The sequence below is a fragment of the Coenobita brevimanus genome, chromosome 14, assembly GCF_032717465.1.
Source record: "Coenobita brevimanus isolate Jiangsu-jjx chromosome 14, ASM3271746v2, whole genome shotgun sequence".
NCBI lineage: Eukaryota > Metazoa > Arthropoda > Malacostraca > Decapoda > Coenobitidae > Coenobita > Coenobita brevimanus.
The window spans coordinates 25736962-25757001 of NC_136967.1; positions in this window are offsets into that span (position 1 = coordinate 25736962).

Consider the following 20040-nt stretch of genomic DNA (forward strand, 5'->3'; position numbering starts at 1 on the left):
TGGTGAAGTGAGGGACTAACGAGGAGACTGTATGTGAGTGAGATGGACGGGGGGAGAGGGAGGGGGAGACCCAGGATGAGATGGAGGGGAGCCGAGGAGAGGTGCGTGACAGCGTAATGGCAGGGGATAGGGCGACATGGAGGCGATTTGTTTGTGGCCACCTCTTACGGAATTAAGGAGTCCGGCTTTGGATAGATAGATAGATTTGGTGAAGTTGTAATGAAGTGCCAGAGAAAATAAGAAGCAAATCCCATCACAGGAACTTTTCCTCGATGACGATTGTGTTTACTGTGTTCTGCTACTATTAGGATTTTACTCAGTTCGGGGGAGACCTCTTGTGGTATGGTGTTTGAAGCATTATCCTTCAACTCCTTCACTTCCATGACAACTTTATGTCCTGTTTTGTACCGCAGGACAGTTTTGTTCGGCACGACAGATCTCTCACACTGAAGGACGTTAATATAAGTCTTCATTTTCCTTTATTTTGCGGTTTGATGGTGATGTTGATGCATATTATTATTATTATTATTATTATTATTATTATTATTATCAATATTATTATTATTATTATTATTATTATTAGTATAGTAGTGTTGTTGCCACAGGCTCATCTGCAGCGTGAACCCGGTGGACTGCAGGTTTAAGTTGTCCTTCTCCTGCAGTCTGTTGTCCTTCTTTCGGGGGACGGAATTACCTGGGGGAACGTTTGCATACACAGGCACTTGAGCTGCCTGGTTATATCTTTGCCACCACATGGAAGCATCACTTTTAGTGTTATTTTGCTACTGCAAAGCATTTAGCCTATATATGATTCTGGGATGGGTTCACATAGCTACTCAAAGGTTACGTAGGTATTACTATAATTTAAAAGGCTACGAAAAAACCATAATTGGACTGAAAATGATCTATTTAGAGATGGAAAGAACTGTAACAAAGTGTTTTACTGATGGCTGCTAGAGAGAAAATTTCCTCACGTACCGGTTTCCATGATGGCAACCACAGCCTGATACAGAAAATGACTACCTTTCCATTTTTCTAATAATAACTTCGCTCCTCGCTGTTGCAACTAATCTGTAATTTACCACAAGTCAGGCTGAGAAATTTAGTTGTAGTGGATGAGCTGGAAGAAGTAGAGAGAGAGAGAGAGAGAGAGTCTCTCTCTCTCTCTCTCTCTCTCTCTCTCTCTCTCCTAATTTGTGGGTGAGTGAGTAGGAGTGAGATCGGGAGGTGGGTGGATGGAAAGAGCACGAACGGACCCAAGTATCCAGGATGCTTCGTTGATAATTCCCAACCTAATGCTATGGTACCCTCAGAGATTCCTTTCATTTATTTACTGCATTCCATTTTTTTATTTATACCTCGGCTTGGGGATGAAAGCGGAACGTGGTGTTGTTTGCCTTCAAGCCCTGCTATTTTTTACACTCCTCGTCGCCCATTTTCTTTCAAGCCTTTCTGAGGGGTACAAGGAGATATTATACTGGAGGAGAGGTTTGTGTGTGATGGGAGGACTGGTGGCTATTGTTCCCTCTTCTTTTATGCTATTGTTATGCGGGTGTGAATGTTATCTCTCTTTTTTTTTTTTTTTTATGTCGTCCTTAAATCGAACCTTTCTTCATCACGCTACCTCTCTCTCTCTCTCTCTCTCTCTCTCTCTCTCTCTCTCTCTCTAGCAATTCGGCCAGCACCGCGAAGGGAAGATTGCCCCTTGACATTCACACTTGGGGCGTTTCCTGCCCTCCCTCAACACCACCACCCCCTCTTTACCTTCCACCCCTCGATCTCTCTCTTCTGTGTGGACCGGGAAAGTGTGTTAGTGTGTTCCTTAATGCTATGCCTTTTTTTTTTTCTTTTTTTTTTTTGTCCGACTCTGGGCATAGGCTTCACAGCCTGCTCTCAAGCCCAGTAATCCTCCTACATTCCATACACCTCTACATGCCACCACTTCGGCGCTAACACCCACCGTCCATATTGAACACATGCTAGGGCTGTCTCATACAGGACTGGTGTATTGGTATTAGCGGTGGTATTTTTTGCTCTAACTTGACCTATTTTTGCATTTCTCCACTTTAAATGTTGAGTTTTTTCAGGAGATTAACACCAGAATATGATGCCTGTCGATAAGAGGTGCTATGGAAAGGATGTAGAGTCTTAGTATTGTCTAATTCTGCCACTGAACTTTGCAAAATACGCCGCAAATAGAAGAAATTGTGGGCCATGTTAAGGTGACAGAACTGGAGATGGTTTCAGTCGGACACCATTGGCACGAAAATGGAGATAACTACACTCTCCCCTGCCCTGCCGTTCACTGTGAGAGATGGTCCATAAGCGGGCTGCGGGATCAACCACGTCTGTTGATACGAATAATAATAATGGTAAAAATTGCCACCGTAATAAAAGGTTAATGAAGAATATATCTAACCTCTTAACTACAAGAAACTTCCGCTAAACTTGTTAAAAATATGAATGGTAAAAATAACGGTGACCTCTTCAGTTCAGTGACTTAGTTTACTGTACTTTTTTGTTAATGGCGGAACTAGACGATTGTATCGGAATTGTGCGTGACTTTTTGTGAAGTACGGGCATGTTACATCTTTCACTGACGTCTACTCTACCAGTTGTCTCCCATAGACAGTGGATGAGACAGGAGACTGCAAGAATGAACTACATTATTACGTCACTATACTGAGAGAGTTAAAGGCGCTATCGTACGGAGGAGGGGGGGTAAGGCATGCATTCTGTTTTATCCATTTAGATATTACGTTAACTCTTTCGCCGCTATTGGTTCAGTCTCCCGAAAAAGTTCCGTTCCTCTCCCAGACTTTCAGTGACCCATAACATCTTATAAGTTTAGGTTAAGTTGCATATAATCACTAATCTGCTTGCGTAGCTTTGCAGTTACTTTCAACTGTTACTTTAAATTACCAAAACTTATATGACGTTATAAGATACTGATGGAAAGGAAGAGGAAAGGAAATTTTGCAGACAACTGCACACTTCAGTAAGATGAAAACACCAGATAATTTTGTTTACCTGGGGAAAATCCGAACAATCGAAAAGATTAAAAACTATGTCGTTTAACCCCTTTGTTGCTATAGAGACTCTTAGTTATTTCATGCACCCTTGAACAATACATGCAGACACTCTCTGAACTAGAGGCTTTATTAACTGACAGCCGATTTTATATAATATACAATGGAAGAGATTTTAATATTGTTTCACTCTAAGGACAAGCCTGGCGTACTTTGACTAGTTATATGGAAGCAAATATTTTTACTCGTTTTGACTAATTTACTAAAGAGTGACTCTTATACTTTAGTAGGTTATGGTAATAAGATGTATAGATGGCTGGACCACGTAATCGGAAGAGAGCATGATTGGGTTTAAGTAGGAAACATTGAAGTGATAGAGAATATGACTTACTTAGACCCTATACCATTGTGCTTCAACCTTTTATGACCCCCCCCCAAAAAAAAATACTTATCAGTCACTGGTGAAAATAGATTTTGAAAAATGTATGAATTTAATTACTTAAAATTATTACCATGGAATAAATTAAGGACACAGAAATTGCAAGAGGTAATTATATGCATTAGATTTTTGTAATAACACTGGGTGTCGAGATAAAGAGCATATTTTTGATGCTGATGAACCTTATTTTATATATACCATTTCAGATATGGCACGTTAAGACCACCAAAAATCAGTAAAGATAACACACAGAAAGCTGTCCCAGGGTGCAATCATAGGTTCAAAAATTTACGTATTGTAACCAATAACTGTTTTCTTCGATGGATCGCATCTGGAAAGATACGTGATATAGAGTCATTGACGATTGCAGTCACAGAGCGAATTAAAAAATTCTTTGAAAACATGCAAGCTGGACAAACATGCTGAGATATGCAACTCAGTTAAGGAAAAGTTTATTTGGGTCAGAAATGCAGCATACTAAAGGAAAAAGTAAGAGTTACCACGGTAGACAGGAAAGAGAGTGACTAGTAGATAACTGAAATATTCATGGATAAATATTTATTAGCTTAACTAAAACAGAATTATGAGTATCCTTTCGAATTTATGGATTGCTTCAGAGAAGGCTGGCGTCAGGGTGTAAGGTTGTATCCAACAGTTTCCCATGTGCCAGTAAGGAGAATGATAACACGGCTTAGTCATGGGTGGGACAGGATGAAATTCATCTTTCTTAAAATAATGTAGTTGTAGATTTTATGGAGAATATGGCTCATCAATATAACACGTACCTGTCACACTGTTAGATACCAGCTAAAATGTTGAAAGGCACCATTACACCCCTCATTAAAAACACAAGAGCATGAAGTATTCAAGTAATTATAGGCTGATCACGAAATTGTCTTGCGAATTTAAGCTGTAACAATATTTATTTGGGATATATTAGAAGAGAAACTACCTGTAAGCGAAAGACAGTTCAGGTTCCTAAAAGACGTGTCTACGACTGATGCTTGTTATTTAGCAAAAGAAATTATTTATACCTACACAGCAACCGGAGGTATGGACATTTTAACCTTTATTGATTTGTCTAAAACTTTAGACAGCGTTAACCATTTTTCCTTGGATAAAAAACTGTTTAATTTTAAAATCTCATAAGCTCTCAACTTTCTCATATTGCATTATCTTCGAAATATAAAATGTATACCCGGTATCTGTACGTTTCTTGGAAAATGGTTTAAAACAGCAGCCGTGGCTCAGTGGGTTAGAGAGCTCTGCTCTGACCGAAAGCTCGGAGGATCGAATCCACCCAAGGGTCATTGGTAGACATCAGGAAGGGCATCCGGTCATAAAATGCTACACGCTCCAGTCTAAAGTCCTCTACCCAGGGGCAACGCCTTAGCCCTTCGGGGACACCTGACGGTTTGTAAAACCATTTTTTTTTTTTTTTTTTTTTTTTTTTTTTTAGTGTCCTGTCTCCATTTTTGTTCAAGTTGTGTTTTGTGTCTGTTTGAACCAGTACTGATGATATGAATCATTGCTACTATTTAGGTACAACAAAGGTAAATATTTTAACGTAAGCTGACGACATAATGCTGCTCTCGGATTCAGTTTCAAGTATGAATAATTTATGTAAAAGGGTTTGTACTAATACAGACATACTGACGCTAGAAATTAATCTATATATATAAAAGAGGAGCTTTGTTTGTTTCTTTGTTTGTTTGTCCTTTCAATCACCCTCAAACCAAGAGCCAGAAACCCCCAGACCCATATATATATTCTGAATCAGGGTGTCCCAAGGTGGTTTAGCTAGGGTCAAAATTCAGATCTGGGTCATTTGAGATCACCGAGGTCGCCTTTTGGCCCAGGCAACGCCGGGTACCCCTGCAGCCCAATTTTTGGCATGGAGACTCACATGACCTCCAGTTCTGACATAGACTATGTGAGGTTGACCTCCGAGGTCATTTGAGGTCACCAGTCGGAGGTCATATGAGGTCACTGGTCGCAAGTTATCTGAGGTCAGCGTTAATACATGCTCGAACGACTGGACCTAGCAGCTCAGTTTTTGGCACGGAGACTCACATGGCTTCCAGTTCGGACATAGGCTATGTGAGGTTGACCTCCGAGGTCATTTGAGGTCATTGGTCGAAGGTCATTTGAGGTCATCAGTAATGGTAAACAAGTGTGCACTAATACTGTGCCTTAGTCTGCGAAAGCTGAAATAGAAAGTTCCTGGATCTCTTATAATCCCGCTTCAGAAGTACATGAGGTACATAATCTTTCAGGAGTAAAAAGAAGGACTGAACTAAAACAAATAGGATTATAGTGTTCGCCTTTTTTTGGCGTGTGCAACGCCGGATACCCTTGCTAGTAAGGATAAAAAGGTGCATGATTATAGGGAGGAAACCTTACCCATATATCACTAAGTCAGTGATGACAGTTTAGAGATATTTAAAACATATGATTAGGTAGGTTACTTACTGCTCACCTCAGTGATGGAAGAGATACTGAAAAGACAAATTAACGTTTATGCTAGTTTTAATAGTATTTTAGTCAATTTTAACTTCGTAGATGAAAATAGTTTTTTAATTTCTTGTAAATCTGAATAAAGGCTATATCTTTGGTATCACAAAAATACGCCCATTACATTATGTTTAGAACATTCAAAACAGCATACCGGTACACCAAATCTTTAAAACTGATGACAGGTGCATCTCCCTTTGCCATTAATCATGAACTGGTAGACACGCACATGTGTTGCTGTTGAGGCATCAGTTTGCCCTTACCTACACAAGATATGCCAAGGGACTAATGAGATCCAAAAGTCAGAGCATTAAAGCAATTTTACATTAAGTAGTGGATATTTTTGTTATTTTATGAATAACCATTTTAAACAAACTCTCAGAGTTGACATGTTTTGCTTCACCACTGATATTTTACAAGCTAAAATTAAGTGGGTACAGCGTGATGATGAAAGGAGAATGCCTGTAATCTTCAGAACATATTTACACTGGGTTACATGTTTTTAACAATCCATGTTTTTTTTTATCTTAATGTTATTTTTATTCAAGCATTTTTATTTATTTATGAAAGAGTTTCGTCACTTGCTAGTCGTTTTTCAAAAATTCTTATAGCATTTTATGTATATGCCTTTTTAATGTATTCTCTGTTTCCATGCACAAAAATTGCTCTAGAGCTTACTTGTAAATAAATGTGTTCAAACCTATTTCTACTAATTTTACATACTGTTACACCGTAGGGGTTTGTTGATATATTGAGAACGACTTGTAGATATACCAGTATATTACGCAAAGGCCGCTCAACAATTCAGGGTTTTATTCCTTCTAGGCACAGCTGAGTTACACTTGGAAAACAGTGTGACTACTCTCTCTCAAGCTACCTTCATCCTCTCACACAACTACCCGTGCACTCTCCATTCACTGACTGATTCTCACTTACTGACTCTCTGACTGACTACCTCATCCTTCACTGATTAGCTCTCATCGTCCACGACTGACTCACTGCGTGATACACTGACTGTTCATTGACTGTCTGTCATTCCTCTATGACTAACTACCTCGCACAAATAACTGCCATTGGCTGGATGCTGCCCAGAAAACTATGTCCGTTACTAACTGGATCACTGACTAAACTTTCTGACTGACCACCGTACACTAACTCACACCGTCCATTGCGCTCTGGCTAACTCGCAGCAAGTGGTGCAGTTTGCCTGTTGACGTACCTCTCACACTCTTGTGCTAGCACAGGGCAAATGCGTAAATTGCCACACATTTTCTCATGCATTAATGCATATCCTAGTACATAAGAGAGAACTCAAAATTTCTCATGCAATAATGCGCTTAAATTAACAATTCACAATAAAAATAATGGCAGGAACTAATTCCTAAGGAAAGAGAGAGGAAATAAGACAGACATGCTGAAATCTTCAGAATGTTCCTCACATGTCCAGATACAAACTATTAACCTAATCCTCCGGAATAACAGTTAATTTCTTGAATGTTCCTCAGCTCTCCAGATATAAACCACTAATTTAATCCCAATGGCATAACGCTGCCCCTCCTTCAAAACTGTGTCGTCCTCGACACAACCACCTAGTCCTACCTATATACAAATATATACAGCATAAACTTCGAGATTAGTGGGTCATCACCATCGCCTCTGCTATCTAGGTCCCACAGCGTGAAAATCTGAATCGCCAGTGCTGTTAGCTCCGTCATTCTCCTGGGCCCTCCTTTCATTTCCAGTGTCCAGCAGGTCCTTGACTCCACTCCCAGGTCCATGGCATCCCCTGTAGATAATACATTGGCACACTTCACCAAGAGCCCCCTCAACTACATTGGTGGCTTCCCCAGACACTGGGGCTTAACTGTAGTACTCTTGCATGCACTGTTCGGTGGCTCCTGATGGCCTTCTTGGCACAGCCCTACAACTGTGCCCTGATGTATCGTCTTAGGACGAAGTGAAAAGTTGGCTGTGGCGATGGAAGTTTCTGCTGCTGTAGGGTTAACTAGGGTCCTGCCCATCGTCACTCCTCTCTGTCTCATGCCATGGCTCCTGTACTCCATCAGTCCTAGGGCAGCGTGCAGTGTGCCGTAGATCTTATAGGGCATCATCATCTCTGACTGAGGGGGGGATAACTGTAGTTCGTTTGGTCATCAAACTTTCTCCTCCAATTCCACCTTAGACGATTCCGGTGCTGTTCCTCCATCACTTCCCCCCTCTGACTTCCTCGTGGCTGACATTAAAATTTCTTCAGTTGATGTATTTTCTGCCGTCACTGGCCTCAGTACTAACAAGGCATATGGGCCTGATGGGGTCCCTCCTGTTGTTCTCAAGAACTGTGCTTCTGTGCTTACACCCTGCCTAGGCAAACTTTTTCGCCTTTGTCTGTCAACTTGTACCTCTCCTTCTTGCTGGAAGTTTGCTCTCATTCAGCCAGTCCCAAAGAAGGGTGACCACTCCCAACCCTCCAAGTATCGTCCAATTGCTTTAACGTCCTGTATTTCAAAAGTTTTCGAGTCAATTCTCAATAGAAAAATTCTGAGACATCTTTCCTATCACAACCTTCTTTCCGATCGTCAGTACGGGTTCCGTCAGGGACGCTCCACTGGCGATCTTCTCACCTACCTTTCAGACTCCTGGTCATCCTCCTTTCGGGACTTTGGCGAAAGCTTTGCCAGTGCACTTGACATCTCAAAGGCTTTCGATCGAGTCTGGCATAAATCTTTAATTTCCAAACTGCCCTCCTATGGTTTCTATCCTTCTATCTGTGCTTTCATCGCTAGCTTCCTTTCTGGTCGTTCTATAGCCGCTGTTGTAGATGGCCATCGTTCTTCTCCTAGACCTATCAACAGTGGTGTTCCTCAGGGCTCTGTCCTATCACCAACTCTCTTCCTTTTATTCATCAATGATCTTCTAAGCTGTACATCTAACCCTGTCCACTCATACGTTGATGACGCCACCCTTCACCTTTCCATTCGGTTCCCGCAACGCCCATCTCAACAATTACTTCAACAAACAAGGGATGAGGCTATGGCACACCTAATGTCTGACTTGGCTCGTATCTCTGACTGGGGTAAAAATAATATGGTTGTTTTTAACGCATCTAAGACTCAGTTCTTACACCTATCAACCCGTCAAAATCTTCCACAGGTATACCCACTAATGTTTAATAATATTCAGCTTAATCCTGCATCATCCTTGAACATGCTTGGGGTTTCATTTACTCGGGACTTATCTTGGAAAGATCATATTACATCTCTTGTAAAATCTGCTTCCAAGAGATTGGGTATGTTAAGCCGACTCCGCTCTTTCTTTACCCCTGCACAATTATTGACTCTATACAGGGGTTTTATCCGCCCCTGTGTGGAGTACAACTCTCATGTGTGGGGAGGCTCCCCACATACAGCTCTTCTCAATAGGGTGGAGTCAAAAGCTTTTCATCTCATTAACTCTCCTCCTCTTACTGACTCCCTTCAACCTCTCTCTCTTCGCCGCACTGTTGCATCTTTATCTCTTTTCTATCGCTACTTTAATGGTCACTGCTCCTCTGAACTGTCTGCTTGCATTCTTCCACCCCTACGACCGGCGCGTAGCACCCGTCTGGCAGCAAACTCTCATCCCTTTTCTGTCCAACTCTCTAATGCAAGAGTTTACGGTTACTCCCAGTCTTTCATTTATGCAACAGGTCAGCTCTGGAACTGTCTCCCTCTGTCTGTATTTCCTGCTGCCTATGATCTCCAGTCTTTCAAACGCAGTGTGTCCAGGCATCTCAAAATGATCGGATCTTGAATTTGGCTCTCTATTGTATTTTGTTTTTCTCTTGGAGGGAAGTGTTACTGCGGGCTCATGACCTTTGGTTCCTTCTTCCTCGCATAAAAAAAAAAAAAGTAGACTTTCATGCTCCTCGGCCCTCAGCAGAACACTCCTTCCTCCTAGCCCCATTTGCATCGAATGGAAGTCAAGCAGGGAGGATTAAGACACTAGACAGTCCAAATCCAAGATGCAGGGGTCTTTGATGTCAGCACCGCACTTGGCCAGGGTCTCTTCCTTTCCTCTTTGCCACATTATGACTCCCACCAGTCCCCAAAACCCAGCACAGCTTCTTGCAACTCTACACAGCCACTGGGAAGTCTCTGGAAACTGCACTTGATCCACCACAACTGGCTCCACTAAAGTACTCTTTGATCCTCTGTTGACAACCACTGGACACGCTACTCAGTCAGTCTCACCATCCCCTTCCGCAAACCTGTCAATGGTGCCAATGGGATGTACTGGATGTTGACCATGAACCATGCACTGTTCAACGACTTCGACCCTGTTGCTCGCTTCCTGTATTTCACTTCTCACTTTATCCTCCACTATACAGGAAACCTCTTCCCTCACGTCTTTTACCTGGTTTCTTATTCCCTCTTCCTTACTGTAAACCGCTTCTTGCTGTCTCAGTTTCCTGGTCTCATTCTGCAACTCCTCTCGTAGGTGACGAAGCTCCTGTCTGTGCCCAATTAGCAGTTCCTATAGTCTCGTGTAGTGTGTGTTTGGGCTTCTATTTCTTCTTGTGTATTTTTTTTCATATTTTCCTTGTTCATTTTATTTTTTTATTCTCCTTGCTGTGATTCTCGATATTTCTTTTGTTCTTCATAATATTTCTTTGGTTCTTCACAATATTTCTTCAGTTCTTCATGAGATTTCGTTTCTTCTTCCTAATATTCCTTTTTTTCTTCATGATTTGCTCTCAACCCTGAATATATTTGCCAGAGATACGTCCGCCATTTTGTCAGCCTGTCCATGTGTCTCCATCTCTCAAGATGTATCCCTACTCCTGGCACCAATTGTTACACTGTAGAGGTTAGTTGATACATCGAGAAAAGATGCATGGACAGGCCAGGATATTACTTAAAGGCTGTTATTCTTAGGTACAGCTAAGGAACTATACACTTACAAAACATTGTGACTTTTCTCTCTCACACTACTTCTGTCCACATAAACTGCTACTTGCTCACTGTCCATTCACTGACTGACTGCCTGACTGACTGACTCTCTGACTGACTTCTCCATCCTTCACTGATTAGCTCTCATTGACTTACTGTCTCTGACTATCACTGTCCGACCACTACGGACTCACTGACTGACTCACTGATTGTTCACTGACTTCACTGACTGTCTGTCACTCCTCTCTGACTGGGTGCCTTGCACAAAGTAACTGATACTGACTAGATGCCGTGCACAAAACTCTGCCCATTACTCATAGGCTTATTGACTGGACTCTATAACTGGCCACTGCACATACTCATATTTTATCCATTACTCGCTGACAAACTTCCAGCAAGAGGCGGGCAGGTCACCTTTAAATACTCCCCTCCCACTGCACAACTAGCACAACCCAGAATATTCGAGAGCCAAGAAGAGAACTCACATTTTCTCACGCAATAATGCATTTTCTAGAGCCAAGGACAGAACTCAAAAATTTTCAAGCAATAATGCACCTACTGTAAATAAACAATGCACAGTAACAATAGTGACAGGAACTAAGTCCTAAGATAAGAGAGAAAGAAAATAAAACAGACATGTCGAAATCTCCAGAATGTTCCTCACATCACCAGATATAAACCACTAACCTACTGTAATCCTACCGGCATAACAATATTTTAATCTTTTAACTACTCTACCTGTACTTCTTAGTTTTTAAGTTATCTTATGCGATTTATATGATTGTATTTTATATTCGTTTGTACGTCCACAAAAAATTCTGGAACTGTTTGATTTCTGTTGCATGTTCCTTTAGTTCGTTACTTTATTGACCGGGGTCAGGACATGTTTACTGCAAAATTAATGGATTCGTTGACAACTGCCATTGCAACTGCTGCTGCCTCTACCCGCTGATCACCTACGGAGGATACTTGTAGTGATACTTCTACTGCTGTTGTTGCTGCTGCCACTTATTTTTTTTATGCAAGAATTTTTAAGCACTAGATGTAAAATGAAAACGAAAAAAATTGTGTGTGTGTGTGTGTGTGTGTGTGTATAGCATATCAGTATGTTATATATGTCTTAATGTATTAAATCACAAAATTTTTTGCTTCTGTTTTATTATCTATGTAGTTATACTACAAAATAAAGAAATGATTGGTTAGCTGCTACTACTGCTACTACTACTACTACTTCTACTACTACTACTACCACCACCACCACCACCACCACTACTACCACCAATACCTCTGCTATTACATTTTTCCTGCCGCCAGTCGACTTTATGAAGTAAGGGGAGGGTTCTCATAATGAAAAGAACTAGTGGAGGTTGTTTTAAACGCCTTCACTAAGCGAGGACAACCATTTAGGTGAATAAAACTGTATATTGGTGACATAGATTGAAAAACCCGTCACTGTGCTGAGGCGGGTTAGATTATCTATTATTACTCTCACTAGCATTCATTAATTTACGGATAAGGTAAGTACTCTATAGCCTGAAATAGCATGCGTATTTATTATTCCACGTGGTTTACTTTGATATTTAGTGGTCAGGAAAAGCAAAATTTTTGCCTTATCTTCGTCTCATGACATGGAATGGTCCCTGGAACCCTTTAGTTCATATTATTATTCATAGACATCAACAGATGGAGCTGTGGTACTTGGACCATTACTAAGGTGCTGCTTGCTCACTCTGTTTCTTAAGATTATTCTTATACAGTGCGATGTAATAGCAAAAGCAAGGATGATTTTGTGGCATGCGGGTACTTATGCAGGAGTACAGAAACTGTAAATATAACACTGACTAAATCCCAGTAGTATTTTTCCTTGATGCACCTGCGATTTCAGCCTCACCAACTCAGTATCACGGTATATATAAATGCATGTAGGAGACCACCAACGATGGAGTTTTATATTTTTATTATCGGAGCTTGAATTGTTTATTCGCAAGGTGGGTTATACTGAGAGTAACCACATGCATGACAGTGATAGAATTATCACACACAGTTTTCGCACAGGGAAAAACATACCAGTTGTTTAGAAGAACATATTTAAGACGATAAAGCAGTGTTTTGGTGATCATATATTTATTTAAATTATTCTAAACATTCATTATTGGCTAGCTGGTTCGGTGATGCCTCACCATGCGGTACCAGCAAGGCAGCAACTAAAGAGAAAGTTTATCTTCTTTAGGCAACGTATGAGGTATGCAGATGGCATCTATGTGAAATATTATTTACTACTCTACACCACCCATTGTGCACCAGGTTTGCTAATTTAATGCAATTTTCTTACTCTTCATGTCATCATTTACTGTATACTTTCTATATAACTTTTTTTTTTTTTCCAAATAATGTAGCTGTACTGAGGAGAGCCCTTCCTCTTCGCAACCTTGTCTTTTTTAGTAAGCCTGTTGTGTTCCATGTCAAGCATCCCACATAATAAAGCAGATGCGCAATTAACCAACCTCATCGGCGGCCAAAACCCAGGCCTCTAATTTAAGGAGACACCCAGAAGTTGCAATAAATAGCCTTGGTTATAACCGGTACAGAAAAAATATAAAGGTCGTCATGTGTTGGAAGAGACAAAGGAGGCGACGGAGACGAAGGTAGTAGCCTCGTGTCTTGATAAACTTCATTGGCTTTCTGCCGCAATGATTCTTGTGCATCAATCGACGTAATTCTGCTTTAATGAACTTTTACTTAAATACTACTTAAAATTAAAAAAAAAAAAAGTTTTCACTTTTTATTTCCCCTCGCTGCCGCATTATGCGCTGTGCATATTTCGGAATTAGCACTGTAACTTCTATTTGCATGTTTTCTCATTCCTACTGTTGTACATTTATGATTTTTTTTTTTTTTTTGTCTGTGCATACGTGAGGGCTTCCTGTTTCATGAAATAACAGTATAGCTTTCCAGACTACTTACACTACGGTTGGCTGCGTTTAAAACCCAGGGTAATTGTATTCTTTTGACTTTATCTTGGAATAAATTTGTAATGTCTCAGTTTTGAATGTTGAGTTGTAACAAGAGGAATACACTTGAATATAATGCTTGTCAGGAAGTAATACTTTCGAAAAAATTATAGATCGACCGCAAGTTTATTACCCCACTTTTGGGCGAGGAGTTCCTGCACGCTGCTTAGCACAATGACTTATACCAAGGACAAAAACAAAAGATTAAAGTTAACTGAGTTCCTGGTTAGAAATGAGTGAGTCTTCTTTACCGGTGAGTATAAATTACCATATTCATATTTTGCCTTTTTGCACAATATAATCCTTAGTGCGTATATATTTCTTCAGAGCTATGAGACAGTGAAAAAGACGAACCAGTCCACAAGCTACGTACAAAAAATTAAGTAGTCCTTTAACTCCGCAAATGTAAAACAAATAATAGTAGATTGCACCCTTCAACGTTAGATGTCGAAAGACCCCTTCTCCTCCTAAGGATACAGTTTGGCAGCAGCAATAATAAAACATCATAATACTGTATTTCTATCGCCATCAGCAGGTTGAAAGACAGCTGATGACTTGTGACTTGTGACATTTACTTCGGTTGACACCCGCGCCAGATGCTCCGACTCAATCAAAATTATTTACTCCCCCCCCCCCTCAACTCCCCGATCCTCTTTCTTTGTTCAAGGGTCAAAAACTGTCTCGTATGCAAGGTTACCTTCTAGTACTTGTTTTTGTTTTTATATTAGTTTTATCTGTGAACTACTTGAATAAATCCATACCGGCAAAACTGCAAGACTCACTTTCATAGGGTGTATTATCGCTGTTTCGTCCGACTTCTAACCACCTCCCCAGCCAGTCCTGTCCACTCATTTCCACCCACTGCACTCTTTTCTACCTCCACTACATCGAACATCTAACCATAATCGGTTACTCAAAAATTCCCAACGTTTATGCTACCTCTCAAAATATTCATCCCTACAGCACACTCGTATATGCGTTCTGTTCTGCCTCATTATTATCATCTTATTTTTTATGCAATCCGTCCACTCTTTTCAGCCAGCCTCACTCATTTTTTTACTTCCTCACCTCTGACTTGCATCTCACAGGAATACTCGGCGTATTTTGTCAGGTATGGCACACCACCCATCATCATTCCTTCCTACCCCACCTTCCCTTATTTAACCACTATACCAAATTCTAAAAGGCCTGATTATCTTAAAGATCAATGGCATGAAAAGGCTTGTAAGTGGAACATACCTTCACTGATATAGCCTAAAGCGATCTATATTGACAGGAATCGACATGATGCACCTAGTCACCTAAGTGGCCTTGAAAAGACTTGAAAACTTGATGCGTCATTTCTTAAACACAGTTTCACCGACAGAACTGATTTCTAGCACATGCCTCTGTAGGGATGACCCGAATCGATCTATACTGATCTTAATCGATGGCATAAACCTGAAGTTACACGAAAGGGCCTAAGCGGACGTGAAATAATCTAAATTTGCAGAAATAGACCTTTATACATCAATCTGTTTGGATCCGAGTATGCCTGAAATGAAATTGAATGAGTCAGTCAGCCGTAAGCTGATCTTAATTGATGTGAATGGACTGAGTGTACCTGAAAATATCTGAACTAGCGTGACTTGATCTAATCTGACATGAGGGCCTGAAATTACTTGAATGGACATAGACTTGCCTCACTGGGTTTACTGAATGTCATATGTCTAAATGGAAGTAATTAGATCAGTAATGCCTGATTTAATGAAATTCAAGTCCTTAAACTGTTCCCTGCCCCAGCGCGGATTTGAACCTGGGTCCGTTAGAACGGCAGGCCACCTCTCTACCAATTGAGCCATGCCAATTGGACCTGAATGACTGAGCACGAAAGGATGTGAAAGACATGACATGAACTGGGTTATTTTGACGTGCAAGGAAGTTAGATGACCTGACGGGGCAAGAACGGCTGTGAAAGATCTGGGTGATTCTAAAGTGGCCTAAATGGTTCCTCATTAACTGGTTGTAAGTGAATGTGAACTGACCCAAAGTGTTATGACGTGGCAGTACTGCATGTGTAGGGACTGAATGCTGCTGAGGTAGACTGAGCTGACCACGGATTATCTTACAGTATTTGGTTTTGTCATACGGGAGTGTGTTGTCATTGAAACTTTAGCTCCCCATACATCTCATCTCTTCCTCTTCCCTCTCTCTCTCTTCCTTTTCTTTCATCTTTCTCTCCCTTACCTCTAACATTTCCCTCTCCTTTACCTCCCTCCTCTCTCCTCCCTTACCTCCCTCCTCTCTCCTTCCTTACCTCCCTCCTCTCTCCTTCCTTACCTCCCTCCTCTCTCCTTCCTTACCTCCCTCCTCTCTCCTCCCTTACCTCTCTCCTCTCCCTCACCTCTCACCTTTTCCCATAGCCTTTTCCTCTTTCTTGTCTCTCCCACTCCCGTATCTATCCTTCCTCTTACCCCTCCTTTATCCTTGTCTCTCTCATCTCACTCTCCTACTGCCTCTCTTCAGCCCCTCTCATTTCTCTCTTCCTTATCTCTCATCTGTCTGTGTCTGTCTGTCTGTCTGTCTCTGTCTCTGTCTCTGTCTCTGTCTGTCTGTCTGTCTGTCTGTCTCTCTCTCTCTCTCTCTCTCTCTCTCTCTCTCTCTCTCTCTCTCACACACACACACACACACACCTTTCCCTCCTTCTTGTTTCTCCCTCTCCCATTTCTATCCCCCCCTTACCCCTTCTTTATCCTTGCCTTTCTCATCTCGCTCTCCTCCTACCTCTCTTCTGTCCGTCTCATCTCCCTCTTCCTTACCTCTCATCTTTCTATCTTTCTCTTTTTCTTCTCACCTATCCTTTCCCTTACCTTTCCTTCATCCTTGCCCCTCTCATCTTTCCTTTTTCTGACATCTCTTCATCCTCTCTTCTATCTTTTGTTTGCCACTGCATAGTATCCTGCTTCCATTTTAGGCCAAACTTTGACTCCACCCCACCCCCCAGTCACCACCACCACCACCACCACCACCACCACCACCACGCCCTGTGGAATCCAACCAGCACCGGCAAAAATTACCCCTTGACATTTGCACTGTAGTTCGTTGACCTTAACTTGGCCAATTTTCGTCCTGTTGCAGTTCATTTCATGCATTTCAGCGGCAAAAAAGACAAAGTTATGGCTCTGCTTAATTTTCAAAACATGTAATCGTGGCTGGCATCATATTCTAGTGGTAATCTATTATTACAGCTTGGCATTCTAGATGGAGCGATTGGAAATTTTATATGAAGTTAAAGAGAAAAGAGTATAGGGAAGTTTCCTGTGCTTTCTCAACAATAACCCCCTACCCCCATTCTCCTCCCGGATCATCGCTCTCGACCAGGAAGACAAGCGACAATGTACCTTTCCCCCATTATATTCTGCTTACTGGATATTTTGATATCGATAATTCGGCATGAAAGCGAAGATTATTAATTGTCTTTACAATGAAAAGCCATCCCTTACCATATACTGCACATCATGGAGTGGTAGCATGAACATATTGTAAAGGACGTCATGTTACTGGATAAGGATAATGGAAGTATTTACTACCGGCACTAGATGAATTTACCTCTAAATCGAGTAATAATCGTCGGGGCATGGCAAGAATACAATGTGAAACAAATAATCGTCGGGGCACAGCAAGAAAACAATATGAAACATGTTATTGCATCCGAAATCCCCTTTTTATTCTTCAAAGATACTGCGCCACAGTCATTTACACTGTCAAAGATACACGCAGAAATTTTATTTGTACATTCCTAGTTATAATCGGGATACTTTCCAAATGTTTTCATGCAAGATTTCTTACTACAGTGTCATCCTGCACTTACAGATGTTACGTACCGGTACACTGCCCTGGAGCTTTAATTATCAATCATATGCAGACCACGGTAATGTGCATTGATATCTAAGATAATTTAATGGATTTGTTCTTGCCAGACAGAACTGGGCCACTGCCACAGTCTGAAGCATAAGCTATGGTTGCGTGAAATCTGATGGGCGTGGTTATGAGGCATTAATGGGTATCTTTAGTTACTAGTGAAATTGACCTAATCTGACAACACTAGGTATAAGCTGGTCTGAATGAGGTTAGAGACCTTCTGCACGCTGAAAAAAAAAAAATGCAGTACGAGTTTCATAAGTATAACATAATATATTGCACATCTAATCTGTCAACTGCGACATACGAGTAGATACCCATAAAGGGCACAGTTAATTTAGCCTACAAAATCTAATTCCAGTCTACCCAACCTACAAACCCAGTAAAGGCTTTTCAGAAGGGATAAATTTTTAAACAATAATTGCTAAACTTACGGTTACCTTTAAACAGTATCAAACTAGGCTAATCATGGATAACCAGACCTTTCTCCGTACAAGCTTCTAGTACACTAGGAACATCAGTGCATTGAAAATGGGCATTATACCGCATATCGACATATCAAAGCTCCTTATTATTTGTGTTGTTACCCTTTTTTTTTTTTTGTAAATCATTTATCAATTTCAATTATTTGCTATTGTCGTTGCAGGCATGCTGGTACAGCTGATGCTTCACGTTGTACTATCGCCAGCTCAAGTGATAAACGATCTTCTTAGACAACGTACGTGGTTGGTAAAATGACCTCTGATGAGATATCGTTTTATTCGTTTATTAATATTGCTTAACACCCATTAATGTTGCTCTGATCTGATACGTCCTGTGACATGATTACTGTAATTATTTCACCACTGCGAAGACTGTACATATGTTAAAATTATTGTTATAAGTATTCTCTGCGGAACGTTTTTGTTGACGGGTTTGTCCCTGCACGATCTGGTCCTTTTGCGTGCTTGGCTGCATTTCCCCGCTGCTGCACCTCCCACAAGAAGCGGAAGGGGATGCACAACAAACAAACTAGCATATTCGTGGGACAAAACTCTAAACTCCAGTCCGAGAAGTCGCTGCTGAGTTGTGCAAACTCTTCTAGAGGTAATCAGTTTAGAATTAACAGTCGTCTTAATATACGTGTTAAAATATTTAGGATTTTGCTATTTTTATGTTTGGTTTCGTAGTGACTATTCTTTTGCTCTCCCCTTACTGACTACGTTTCTCCTTCACTTCGATGACCAAATTATTACTGTATTCTTGCTTTAGAGATGACAAGAGTAAAGCAAAATGGACGTCACAGCACTAAAGGAGGTAATTCGGGTACCTTCACTAAGTAGCCTATTAATATTAACAGAGAGCCTCTCTCTCTCTCTCTCTCTCTCTCTCTCTCTCTCTCTCTTACATGCATTTTCTCTTTTCAAACGTTTGAGGAATTCTGATATGTCAGTTTCATTTCTTTTCTTGCAAGTTTGATTTGCGTCGAGACTGAGAACATGGTTTTTTGTAAAGTACTCTGTCATAATGTGTTACTGTAAATGTATCAGTGTGTGGATCTCTTATTTCTTCATGCAAAGAAGATATTTATATTCTTTGCCGGCACTATTTATTTTTACTACCGAATGATTTTTTTTTCTTCATTTCTGGTACTTAACATTTCCCAGTCCTTGTTCTCCGTCCTCTACTCCTTCATAAGTAGGCTTCGCGCTCTCCTCTGCCTTTAAGAAATTTCAGATATCCCGGAAACATTTTTTTTTTTGTCCAGCTGAAGCTTAATTGCCAAGGCAACTAGACAGGCAATGGGATAATTACCTAAAGTTTGGGTGAGGAGCCTTTCAGAACATAGCGTTAGTGTCTTGATCCTACTTTCTGCCTAATAAAACATCTTCCTTAAGGACAAAAAACACACGGAAAAGGTCAGTGGATTTCCTGGTTAGAAAAGTGTAACTCTCCTTTACCGCAGAACATAAATTATCCCACTCATGTCTGTGTCCTTTTCAACAGTAAAGTTCTTACTGCGTCTATATTTCTTGAGGGAGGCCATTAGACTTCACACTGGACACATATGGATCCTTTGCAAGCTAGGTGAAAAAAATACCCCCCTTAATATCAGTGAAACATTCGATTTCGGTTAACTGCTTCCCTGCCATGACGCCATTTCTGGTGTATTGTTGCGTACTCCAGACAGTTTTATTCTGCTTGGGAGTTACTATTCGAACTTGATGGGGATTAGATAC